The sequence below is a fragment of the Mustela putorius genome, unplaced genomic scaffold (genome assembly GCF_011764305.1).
Source record: "Mustela putorius furo isolate JIRA1106 unplaced genomic scaffold, ASM1176430v1.1 tig00004191_pilon_pilon_pilon, whole genome shotgun sequence".
Lineage (NCBI taxonomy): Eukaryota > Metazoa > Chordata > Mammalia > Carnivora > Mustelidae > Mustela > Mustela putorius.
The window spans coordinates 29,230-43,356 of record NW_025422307.1 but is presented as its reverse complement, the minus strand read 5'-3'; positions in this window follow the sequence as shown (position 1 = coordinate 43,356).

Below are 14,127 nucleotides of genomic sequence, written 5' to 3'. Positions count from 1 at the left end.
TTAAAGAGAAAATTATGACAGCTAACAGTGTGTCAATAGTGAATCATTTGGGTCTTGCTTGGATTCCGTCTTTAAAAGACAAAGCTTTAAGCCCAACTTTGTCTCCTAAAGGTCAATTTATAAGGCTGGAGGTGGGGGGGGGGGGGGGAAGACATACAGTTTAGCTTCTGAGACAGAATTTCATCTCTTCACCTTTCTAGAAAAAAATCAGGTAACTTGCCACCTTTCCTGCTCATGTGTTGCTTGCTTCAGACATCCGACAATGGGTCTTAAACAGTCTAATTTCCTCTTAACCTCATCTGGAGTTAGATATTAGACAGCTGCATCCAAACATTCTGGTGGCATTCTCGATATATATATATATATATATATATATATATATATATATATATATATATATATATATCTTGCTCTCTATTCGGTTCAGACGAACCCTTTTTTTAGGAGTTCTTAAAGGCTGGTTTCTCAAGCCTTCAATCAATTCTGCTTTTCTTTTAACGAGGAATGTCACAAATATGCATAGAAGTAAAGGTACAGAACTAAAAAAATAACAGAGTCATATGTTAATCATTCTTGATGTTCAGATTCTATTTGCATCGTAGGACCACATTATGAATTTGCATTAAGCATCATCATGTCTGAGCCTTACTTCCTCCACCCCATGCCATCCTATCCCATTGCAGTTGCAGAACTCCTTTGCAGAACTGATGTTGACCAGAGATTAGTGAAAATGTAGAACTAAATTAATACAAACCCTTACCACATGACAGGAAAGGGCACTGATTTACAAGCTTAATTCCCACACATTTAAACCTCTTAAAGCATATTTCTATAATATAAAAGGTAAAAAAGACATGAGGGGAAGAGTCTGGCTCACCTACTCCCACCTGTTTACTTGTCCAGCTCCAAATGGAGAACATTTTTATGCACAAATAATCAAATATGAATACTCCCCCAGAGTATTTTTATATATGTACGTACACACAAATATGAATACATATAATTCCCCACTTCTGTGTTACAGAAATTGTTGCATACCACAGCACTGTCCTGTGCCTTGCATTTTTTAAATACATGTCAAAAATTTTATTTGAGTCATCAATTAATAAAAAACAGTAAAATGTTACAGCTGATTCAAAGTAAACTACAAGCCTCTGTGGAAAACTGTATGGAATTTCCTCACAAAATTAGAAAGAGAATTAGTGTATAGTCCAGTAATTTTGCTACTAGGTATTTACCTAAAGAATATTAAGCACCAATTTGAAGAGCTATATACACCCTTATGTTTATTGCAGCATTATTTACAATAGCCAATACATGGAGGCAATCCAAGTGTGTACTGAGAGACGAATAGGTAAGGAAAATGTAGTGAAGATGTATTTATACAGGTATACACATACACAACGGAACATTGTTCAGCTGTAATTAAAAAAAAAAATCTTGCCATTTGCAACAGTGTGGATGGACCTGTAGGGATGCTAAGTGAAACAGAGGATCCAACTCTTCTTTTATAAACTAATGAGTTTTGCATTATTGTTCCTACCTCATGGCTAAAATTTTTAAAACGAAAGCTGTAAGATCTCTTTGTTTATCTACTTATGTACAATATGAATGTGTAATTTTTTCTACCCAGTTGTATTTGTAAAGAGTGCTGTTCTGGTAGCTAAAAGATAGCTAAAAGTGGTTGATTTAACTAATTTATTTGACATAGAGAGACACAGTGAGAGAGCCAGTACAAGCAGGGGGAGTGGGATCCCTCCCACTGAGCAGGGATCAGAACATGGGGCTCAATCCCAGGACCCTGGGACCATGAGCTGAGCCAAAGGCAGTCACTTAAATGACTGAGTCACGCAGGTGCCCTAAATAGAATGTCTTTGAGTTATCAGCATCAAACACAATCCTTTTATCCTATTTACATTTACTCAAAGTAAAATAAGCTCTTGTTGTCTCTGTTACACAATTTGTCACCCCAAAAGATAATTAGCTGTTTAATGCCTCACAAAATTTTCATGAATAACCTAAACGTAATTCTTCAAAAGAAGCAAATTAAATAGATGTGAAATTGTAACTAAACTTTACAACAATAATTATGCTTTATGGTATGTCTATTTAAAAACAATTTCTAAAACCTTTTTAGTAACTTGAAATCTTAAAGCTATACTGGATATTCACTGAACCTCTAGATCATTTCCAAGTAAGATAAAATACCAAAACATTAATTACTGAACATTTATCCACACTTTTGGTTTCCTTTTACAAAAGAACTAGAGGTATTTTGGGTCTATTAGTAAACATATTTTGTGCTACATTGAAAAATTTACTGCAAGAATGTTATGCCCGAGTTTTCGCATCCGAGAGACCACCAAGAAGCCAACACCGATGTAAACACACGAGGGTTTATTCAGCAAGCTTAAGCTTGGGCCCAAGTATACCCAACACAGCAGAGTAGGGACTTGGACCCCGAACCAGATTACAGTCAGAGTTTTTAAAAAGGCAGAGTAGGGGTGGACTCAGCAGTAGATAATTGGGCCAAGACTGCTGGCTCAGCAGTAGGTGAGGACAAAGGGGATGTTCAGAAGGGCTATCAGGGTAAGAAGACTGTCAGGATACTGGAGGCCTGGTTACTATCAATCAAGGCCGTTTCGCCCTCTAATGAGGCACTAACATGACGACAATTGGGAGTTTCCTGGTGGAATGTCACATTTCTCCTATCAAGCATTCTTGTTAGTGAGATTTAGGTTTAACTTTGTTTCAATTTTCTTCCGCCTCAGCCTCCTTCAGTTTTATGGAGGGGAGGGCAATGTTAGGGCTAGACTCGAGGTGGATACAGCCTTGTTTTTCCTGGCCTCCACAAGAAAGAACATACTTGTAGAAATTATGAAGTGTGGGGGCACCTGGGTGGCTCAGTGGTTTGGGCCTCTGCCTTTGGCTCAGGTCATGGTCCCTGGGTCCTGGGATCAGGCTCCCTGCTCAGCTCTTCCCCACCCCCATCTACCTCTCTGCCTGCTTGTGATCTCTGTCAAATAAATAAATAAGATCTTTAGAAAGAACAAACAAAAACACCCCCAAAACCAAAAAAAAAAAAAAAGAAACAGAGAAACAAATATATTTCAATCATGTGGAATTTAAAAATAAAAATGAAAGAAAAAAAGGAGACAAAAAATCAGACCCTTCAATACAGAGAACAAACTGATGGCTGCCATAAGGGAGGTGGGTAGGGGATGGGTGCAATAAAGTGGAATAAAGAGTACGCTTATCATTTTAAAAATTAACATATATGTATTATTTGTTTCAGGGGCACAGGTATGTGAATTATCAGTCTTACACGATTCACAGCACTCGCCATAGCACATACCCTCCTCAATGTCCATAAATGTTTTTTTAAAGATTTTATTTATTGATTTGAGAGAGACAGAGAAAAAAAGCATGAACAAGGGAGAGGCAGAGGAAGAAGGAGGCTCCCCGCTGAGCGGGGAACCTGACACAGGGCTCTATCCCAGGACTCTGGGATCACGACCTGAGCCAAAGGCAGACACTTAACAGACTGAGTCACCCAGGTGACCCATGAGAGTTTACTTATCTTGATGATAATATACTTATCTTGGTGAACACTGAGTAACGTATAAAATTACTGAATCATTATATTGTACACCTGGAGCTAATATAAACGAATGTATGTTATACTTCAATTAAAAAAAATACTGCACATCTATTGGGAAATAAAGATTGATGACATGAGATTATAAACAGATATAAAATGGCTTAATCAGTCGCCTGGGTGGCTCAGTTGGTTAAGTGACTGCCTTTGGTTCAGGCCATGATCCCGGAGTCCAGGGATCATGGAGTACTGCTTTGGGCTCCCTGCTCAGCGGGGAGTCTGCTTCTCCCTCTGACCTTCCCCCCTCATGCTCTCTCTCTCTCTCATTCTCTCTCTCCCAAATAAATAAATACATAAAATCTTTAAAAATGGTTTAATAATCAATTTCTTTCCACTAGATACAACTAACTTGTATTTTTATGTACAAAAATTATTTACAGTATTATTACTTTTCTACAACTTATAGAGTTATAAAGAGCTTAAAGACCATGAGAGGTAGAGATAATCCCACAAGGGTGCACAAGTCAAAACACTGCTCACTGCAAATTCTTTCACCCTTTTTTCTGACAGTCTCCCCATCCCCATTCTGTTTTGATCTTAACAACCTCAAAGGAAGATTATTCTTACTCCAAAAGAAGGCTGGTGTCTCTAACACTGAGTCACGAAGAAATAGGAAATCTGAACAGACCAATTACTAGTAATGAAACTGAATCAGTCATCAAATAACTCCCGACAAACTAAAGCTCAGGACCAGATAGAATCACAGGTGAAGTCGGCTACACATTAAAGAAGAGTTAATACCTATTCTCCCGCAACTATCCCAAAAATTAGAAGGTGAAGGAAAACTTCCAAATATATTCTATAAGGTCAGCATTACCCATACCAAGACCAAAGTCACGATTAAAGAAACAACAAACAAAACTACAGGCCAATATTCCCCATGAACTTAGATAGATACAAAAATCCTCAACAAAATATTAGCAAAGTACATTCAACAATAAAAAGATCATTTGCCATGATCAGTGGGATTTATTTTGGGAATGCAAGCATGGTTCAATATTTTCAAATCAGCCAACATGGTACACCGCATTAGCAAGAGGAGGATAAAAGTTATATGATGGTTGTTTTTGTTGTTGTTGCTGGGAAGATGGCAGAGTAGGAGGATCCTGTGCTAACGTTGTCCCCTACACACACACCAAGATAACCGCCACATCAAGTGCAACAAACTCTGAAAAGGACCCTAAGACTGGCAGAACAGACTTTCCACAGTAGAGAGGAGGCCATATCGAAAAGGTAGGTGAGGTGAAGACACAGTTGAGAACCAACCCCCCGGTAAGACTGTCCATGAAGAGGAGGGATCCCCAAGCATGGAGAAGCAAGAGGCTCAGACCACAGAGCAGGCACAGGAGACCTGCACTGAGAAGACAAGTCCCCATAACATTTGGCTTTGAAAACAAGGGGGCTTAATAGGTTTTGAGGACCAGCAGGGCTCAACTCTGGGCACTTTATTTATTTACTTGAGTATAATTAACATAAGTGTTGTTTATTAGTTTTAGTTTCAGGTGTATTTATTAGTATTAGTTCCAGGTGTACAGGATAAGGATTCAACAATTCTATACAATCAAGGTCAGTGTACTATTCATCATCTTTATCTATTTCACCAATCCCCTACCCCACTTAACTTCTGGCACTAGTTTCTTCTCTGTATTTAAGACTCTAGTTTTTTGTCTTTTTCTTTGTTGTTTCTTAAATTACGTATGTGAATGAAATCATATGGTACTTGCCTCTCTCTGATTGACTTATTGCATATAACAATATACCCTCTAGGTCCATTCATGTTGTTCAAAAGACAAGATTCATTCTTTTTTATGACTGAGTAATATTCCATTATACATATGTGTATATGCACCTTCTCTTTTGCATTTATCCATTGGTGGACACTTGAGTTGCTTCCATATACTGGCTATTGTAAATAATGCTGCAATAAACATAGGGGACATATACAGCTTTTGAAATTAGTGTTTCCATATTCTTTGGGTAAATACCCAGTAGTGGAATTACTGGGTCATATGGTAATTCTTTTAATTTCATGAGGAAACTCTATAGTATTGCCCACAGTGCTTGCACCTCTATGTCTACTGCAGCATTATTTACAATAGCCAAGAAGTGGAAGTAATCAAGTGTCCATCGATAGATGAATAAAGAGGTGGTGTGTATTTATACATAGAATGGAATATTATTCACCCATAAAAAGAACGAGATATTGCCACTTGTGACAACATGGATGGACCTACAGGGTATTATGCTAAGTGAAATAAGCCAGACCAGAAAGGGACAAATACAAAAAGTATTTCCTTATATGTGGAATCTAAAAAATAAAACAAACAAAAATGAACAAACAAAAAGTACAACCAGACCTGTAAATACAGAGAACAAGCTGATGGTTGCCAGAGGGGAGGCAAGTGGGGAGAGGCACAAAACAGATGAAGGAGAGTGGGAGATATAGGCTTCCAAGCATGGAATGAGTAAGTCTTGGGGGATAAAAGGTCCAGCATAGGAAACATAGTGACACTCAAATAGTGTTGTATGGTGAGGGATGGTAGCCACACTTGTGAGCATAACATAATGTATAGTTTATGTATCTAAAATGAATGTAACATTTTTAAAAAAAGATTTATTTACACAAGTAGGCAGAGAGGCAGGCAGAGAGAGGGGGGAAGCAGGCTCCCTGCTAAGCCAAGAGCCAGTGCAGGGCTCAATCCCAGGATCCTGAGATCATGACCTGAGCCGAAGACAGAGGCTTAACCAACTGAGCCACTCAGGCACCCCTAAAATGAATGCAACATTTTGTGTCAAGTATATTTCAATAGAGAAAATGTTTATAAAAGTAAGGGGGAGAAAACATCTAGAAGTCCGAGAATCGTTACTATAAAAGAATGACAACAACAAGAAAAGGGGAAGAAAGCCAGTGTTGCTAGAGATGATTTATGGACAGACAGAGAGGTGGGGAATAAAATTGGAGAAGTGGATGAGGGGGGCTGGACAGGTGTGATGAGACATGCCAGATACATTTTCGTTCAAGTCAACTTCACAGAGATCTACTGAGCTCTGTGTGTCACGATCTGGGGAATTCAAAGATGAATGAACAATGGTCTCTGTCCTCATGCAGTTTGCAACACAGTAGATCACCTGACAGAGACCAAGGAGATACAGTGTTATAAATACGACACCTCAGTATAAAGAAATGCATGATCACAGGTTGAGTTCTCCCAGAAGTGGACCCTAAACCAACACTCCGGGTACTAGTGATTTATGAAGGAAGTGCTCCTAGGAGGAATTTCTTCATAAGAGCCAAGGAAGGGTGGGATTCAGCAGATTCAGCTTGAACCCTGGGGAATTCTTTGGTCTAAATTATACTGCAGAGTTTGTCACACTTGGAAGCAAAGGAGTTGAGTTTTTGTACAGCTGCTAGTCATTGCATATGGGCCGTCCCAACAGGGTGGTGACACTCTCAGGGATTTGGGGCTCTAAATAAATGAGTTGGCTCCAGTAGTAATTCTCCAAGGATTATAGTAAAGGGGGTGGAGGCTGGGGGGGGGATCACAGAGCTGGTGGAAGGGATCCAATGGGATCTTGATGGGGCACCAAGAGTGTCCAACCCCAAAGGCTAACAGAACTTCTTAGCCTAGAGGCTTCAGTTTTTTGGGCAAGCTAAGAATGCGATAAGAGGATAATAAGTTTATATATATATATATATATATATATATATATATATATATATATGGAGTCATTTGCTTTGGCCTGATTATTTACATGGGTGCAGAAAGACTGGTAAGTTACCATGTAGCCCTTCGGAAGTTGGCTCTGAAGTCTGGACCCACATGGTATTGAACAGCTGCTAGGATTACAACTTCGTCTGGAAGTCTCCATGAAGCATCTCAAACTGGACTTTTAGAATCTATTTGTTAGCCTGAGACTAGCAAACCAAACCCATGAAACCCTCTCCCAGTTTTCTTCTGCAGTACTTATGCATTTGGGTTAGCTCCTCTGTTCTATATCTCTGCACCTTCCAGTCTTAAGAATGTTTCTGCAGTTTATATAAAATTTAAAATATTAGCAGAGAAGTCACAGTCTTAAGGGTATAACATCAGACTGAGAAACATACAAAATTCTAGAACTTATTAAAAACATTTTTCAGCTTAGAATTTTGAGAAACAATTCCCATTCTTTTTTTTTTTTTTTTAATTTTTTATTTCTTATAAACATATATTTTTATCCCCAGGGGTACAGGTCTGTGAATCACCAGGTTTACACACTTCACAGCACTCACCAAATCACATACCCTCCCCAATGTCCATAATCCCATTCTTACTATTCATGTTAGGAAAATACATTAAAATTCCACTGGACCAAATGCCTATTTGTCTGTCTGGAATGGTTAATACTCATGGGGATCTGTATAGATACCGTTGGTCCCATTGGTAACAAAGAAGAAACTGATTCAGAGCATACACTCAGACGCAATTCTGGCTCTCCTACCCTGAGTTGGTTTTATGGTTGCGTTTATGTTTCTTGGTGGGAGAAACTGCTCCAGTTGCTAACCATGTTGCTTTTCCTGGTCTAGAATAAAGTGGCCGACTCTTTTTGCAGGACCCCACTGAATGTGAGAAGGGAACAGAGCAAAACTGCTGTCCCCTACCTTCTGACACCTGTTGGACAAGCCTGGCTCTGCCTGGGGAGGTGTGGCAACACCTGGAATTCTGAGTGAGGTCAGCCATAATGACCACGACACCTTCTCCCTCCTAATTCACACTCAGCCAAGGAAACGGTCATTATGGACTCCCTAGAGGACTTCGCAGTCTGCAAAGCCTTTTCACCAACAGTTGCTAATTTGTATACACAAGCAGCCTTCTGCCCGAATGGGCCGTGTTTCAAGGGTCTGCCTGCACAATGCTTCTTTGGAAACCTAGACAAAATTTCCCACAGAAACAATGCTCCTGGGTTGACATTGGTTTTCACAAGCCGGAAACCGATGCAATCCAACTGTGGTAATCCACTGAAATTCCTCACCACCACTTCTGTGTGTGTGGTGGGGAGGAAGGGATATAGAAATAATTTGAAAAAACCATTTTATACTTTAATTTTTTTTACTATGCAGTTTATATATATATATATATATATATATATATATTTAAAGGATTCTTTTATTTCTGAATAATTGGATGAAATGTTAAAATATATATATATCTAGCTCTTATTTTTTGGGACTCCCCAGAAGGCTAAAAGTACAAGCCTGTCGGGGCCGATACCAGGGCTCCGGCACCATACTACTCATGAGGGACCCTCACCTACACACGGGCCATAGTTTAACTTTGGGGAGCCAGAGCATTGCTCCCTGCTGCACCTCGGGCAGTGAGAGTGAAGCCCCAGCCCACCCCCACAGAGGTGGCCCTGTTTTGCCGCCTCCCCTGTGAGCTGTGCAGGAAGTGGGGTGGTTGATGGAGAATTAGACTTGAGGATGGTTCTCCCTTCCCCTTCCCTTCATTTCTTAAGTCCCAGAGATGGAAGATCTAATTTTCCTGCCTCCCGGCATGATGGCAGGTCCCAGCCTCTCTCCTGACATTCCTGAAGCAGGAGAACAGTCATTTCTTTTTTAAAACTGATCAGGATTTTTACTCCTGGTAATAACTAATAGAAGCAAGGAAGCTGAGAGACGACCCCGCAACCACCACCTCCCTGACCCCAGGTTTCTCCCAACCCCCTTTCTGTGTTTACGTAGATCTGGTAAGGAAGACCTGGGTGGTGCTCCTTAGGAAGTTATTCTTGGCCTTGACCCTCAGCTGGCAGGGTCCAGTCTGTGTGTGCCTCAACACTGTGGTCAGCTCTTTATATCCATGCACACTCATTCCTCCCCTTCCTGAGGGCAGAGAAACACTGGCAGGGGGCTTGCCCAAAGCAGGCACTTGGTAGTTATTTCTAAAAGAGAATTTGTGGCAACAAATGTCATTTGTTGTTTGGGTATTTAAGACATATCAAGACGTATCAAAGACATAAGACATATCTAAGACATATCAAAGACATTTGTCTTTGTGTATTTAAGACATATCAAGACCTCTCGAGTTGCTGGGGATGAGGGGACTAACAGTGCAGGAGGGAGGGGAGAGGGAGAGACCAGGATGATGAGAGGGAAAAGAAGGTTTCTGAAAGGCTCATGTGAGCAAATGGTACAGGGCTGCCAGATGAACCCTGATCTAGAGGTGGACATGAGGAAGAGGTGGTCTCCAGGGCTCATGAGCCCTTCCTCTCTTTTCCATCAGGGTCCAATTCTTAAAAGCCCACCCTGCGCTGAAGCCAAGGCAGCAGTGAGAATAGAAGACAGAAGGGGATGGAGCCCCCACAAACTGGTGAAGAGAGGACATCTAAGGGCTTCTGGGCTCTTCCACCGGGAGGGGTTACACGTGAGGATGCATAAAAGGACAGCCATGAGTTGGAATTGTTGGTACACACATGGGAGCAACCATCCCACGCCTCAAGAGTCAGAACACGGACCTCCTGGCCAAATCATCAATGACACATAAATCACTTACCATGAATTGAATGAAAAACAATTTTTTCAATCTTGACTGTTTTTCTTGGAGGGAGAGTCATGTTGTAGATATTTTTCACATCTGCAAAATATCCAACGTATCTACTCTGCAAAACAACAGAAGACTCAATTTAAGTGGAGGTGAAAAGTCTATCCTCAGCATTCCTGATTTTGTTCTTGTTTTTATTTTTACATAGAATTTAGGGAGAATCATTAATTAAAGAAACATTTTTTGAATGCCATGATATGACTAGGCATGCTTATGTTTGCTGCCTCATGACTGAATATCTCCCTTAGAAGAAAAATTCTGAATTCTGTGCTGTGGGAAAGGAATAAGAAGGGAGGCACACATGTTGCTCCTATAGGCCACTTTCGACTGCAAGGACACCTAACCAGACCCAGGGAAAGTGCTACAATCTTTCACCAAGACATAGTTAATACGACTGTGGAAAAGCTCAGTCTGGGGGTGGAGGCTTAACTGTGACTAAGTTCAAGGAAGGTCTGTGTCTGGCAGAGAGTAGCCTCCTCATCACGAAAGTACTTGAGCTCCACACACTGCTCACAAAGATACATATGCTCTTGTCTCTGCGGCCAGCTTGAGTGTGTTTTTTAAAAGATTTTATTTACTTATTTGAGAGAGTGTGTGTGCATTAGAGAGACAAAGAGCATGGAGAGGAGCAGAAGGAGAGGGAGAAGCAGATTCCCCAGTGAGCAGGGAGCCCCAGGGTCATGACCCAAGCTGAAGGCAAACACTTAACTGACTGAGCCACCCACATGCCCCGGAAATTGGATATTATTAAGGTATCATTAAGGTAAATTGTAAGTATGCTCCACACCCAGCACAGAGCTCAGTAGAGGGCTTGAAGCCATGACCCTGAGATCTAGATCTGAGCGGAGATCAAGAGTCATACACTCCCTATAGCATTTTAAAGCAAACCCTTGATTTCATGTTATTTCGTCCTCAAAATTTATGTTTTACTCTAAATTATATTTTTGCGCTGCTATACAAAATTTGATTTGAAAAATACAGTGTGTCTTTTATTTCTACACTTATCTGTAGCTTTTGTCTTAGCCAGTGTATGCTGAACTTGTGTAATTTCAATCTTACCCTTTAACTTTAGATATATACTACTTCCTGTTCTTTTTATTTTTTTTTTTTTCAATGAACAACTAAACTTATTTTACAACCCATAGTTTGGAAAACATTCTAAGCCAAGTACTTCCAAAAAAGACTTGTTACCAACTCATGCTGTGCTACATAAATGCTTCTTGCTAAAGGAAATCCTTACTATTACCAGCCCTTCTCTCAGTGGTAAAGACTGTTAACATTTCAGTTCTGTCTGGAGGCCATCCCTGGGTCTCTATAACTGGTATTTTCCCATCTGAAAAACACTTTTGCAGATTCCAGGTCCTTGTGGCTGTGTACAGTCACAGACACAGTACATATCCTATCATCCAATCAGGTCAAGTATGGCAAGGAAGCATGAAAAGATACATACTTACCTTCAGTCATTTATCTTAATTTAAAGCATAAGCATTTGCAAAACGGTGTGGAGATTCCTTAAGAAATTAAAAATAGAGCTACTCAATGACCTGCAATTGCACGACTGGGTATTTACCCCAAAGATACAAATGAAGTGAAAAGAAGGGCCATCTGTACCCCAATGTTCATAACGGCAATCATCACAGTCACCAAACAGTGGAAAGAACCAAGATGCCCTTCAACAGACGAATAGATAAAGAAGATAAGGTTCATATATATAAAGGAATATTATGCCTCATCAGAAAGGATGAATACCCAGGATGAATACTGGATGAATACTTTTCTATTCATAGTATTTCTATGAATACTTTTTTAGATGCTGAAAAAGCATGTGACAAAGTATAGCATCCTTTCTTGACCAAAATTCTACACAGTGTAGGCATAGAGGGTACATACCTCAATATCATCAAAACTATTCATGAAAAACCCACCACAATATCATTCTCAATGGGGAAAACTGAGCTTTCCCACTAAGATCAGGAACACGGAAGGGATGTCCATTATCATCACTGCTATTCAACAGAGCACTAGAAGTCCTAGCCTCAGCAATCAGACAACAATACGAAATTAAAGCCATCCAAATTGGCAATGAAGAAGTCAAACTGCCACTCTTTGCAGATGATGATATGATACTTTATGTGGAAACCCCAAAAGACTTCAAATCTTCTAGAACTTGTACATGAATTCAGTAAAATGCCAGGACATAAAATCAATGCGTAGAAATCAGTTGCATTTCTATACACCAACAGCAAGACAGAAGAAAGAGAAATTAAGGGGTCAATCTCATTTACCATTGCACCCAAAACTATAATTACCTAGGAATAAACCCAACCAAACAGGCAAAGAATCTGTACTCAGAAAACTATGAAGTACTCATGAAAGAAATTGAGGAAGACACAAAGAAATAGAAAAATGTTCCATGCTCATGGATTAGAGGAACAAATATTGTGAAAATGTCTATGCTACCTAAAAAAATCTACACATTTAATGCAATCCCTACCAAAAAAATCCCATCCATTTTTTCAATAAAATAGAACAAATAATCTTAAAATTTATATGGAACCAGAAAAGACCTCAAATAGCCAAAGGAATATTGAAAAAGAAAGCCAAAGTTGGTGGCATCACAATTCCAGACTTCAAGCTCTCTTACAAAGCTGTTGTCAGCAAGACAGTTTGGTACTGGCACAAAAAGAGACACATAGATCTATGGAACAGAATAGAGAGCCCAGAAATAGACCCTCAACTCTATGGTCAACTAATCTTCGACAAAGCAGGAAAGAATGTCCAATGGAAAAATGACAGCCTCTTCAACAAATGGTGCTGGGAAAATTGGACAGCCACATGCAGAAAAATTAAATTGGACTGCTTCCTTACACCACACATGAAAATAGACTCCAAATGGATGAAGAACCTCCATGTGAGAAAGGAATCCATCCAAATCCTTGGGGAGAACACAGGCAGCAACCTCTTTGACCTCAGCCACAGCAACTTCTTCCTAGGAACATCTCCAAAGGCAAGGAAAGCAAGGGAAAAAATGAACTTTTGGGACTTCATCAAGATCAAAAACTTTTGCACAGCAAAGGAAACAGTTCACGAAATCAAAAGACATCTGACAGAATGGGAGAAGATATTTGCAAACAACAAATCAGATAAAGGGCTAGTATAAAAATCTATAAAGAGCTTAGCAAACTCAACAGCCAAAGAACAAATACTCCAATCAAGAAATGGGATTGGGAGGGAGACAAACCATAAGTGACTCTTAATCTCACAAAACAAACTGAGGGTTGCTGGGGGGAGGGGAGTTGGGGGAAGGGGGGTGGGGTTACGGACATTGGGGAGGTTATGTGCTATGGTGAGTGCTGTGTAGTGTATAAACCTGGCGATTCACAGACCTGTACCCCTGGGGATAAAATATATGTTTATGAAAAATAAAAAATAAATTAAAAAAAAAGAAATGGGCAGAGGACATGAATAGACTTTTCTGCAAAGACGACATCCAGATGGCCAACAGACACATGAAAAAATGCTCCACATCACTCAGCATCAGGGAAATACAAATCAAAACCACAATGAGATACCACCTCACACCAGTCAGAATGACTAAAATTAACAAGTCAGGAAAATGACAGATGCTGGTGAGGATGCGGAGAAAGAGTAACCCTCCTACACTGCTGGTGGGAATGCAAGCTGGTGCAGCCACTCTGGAAAACAGTGTGGAGGTTCCTTAAAAAACTGAAAATAGAGCTACGCTAGGACCCAGCGATTGCGCTGCTGGGTATATAACCTAAAGATACAAACGTGGTGTTCTGAAGGGGCACGTGCACCCGAATGTTTATGGCAGCAATGTCCACAATAGGCAAACTATGGAAAGAACCTAGATGTCCAGCAACAGATGAATGG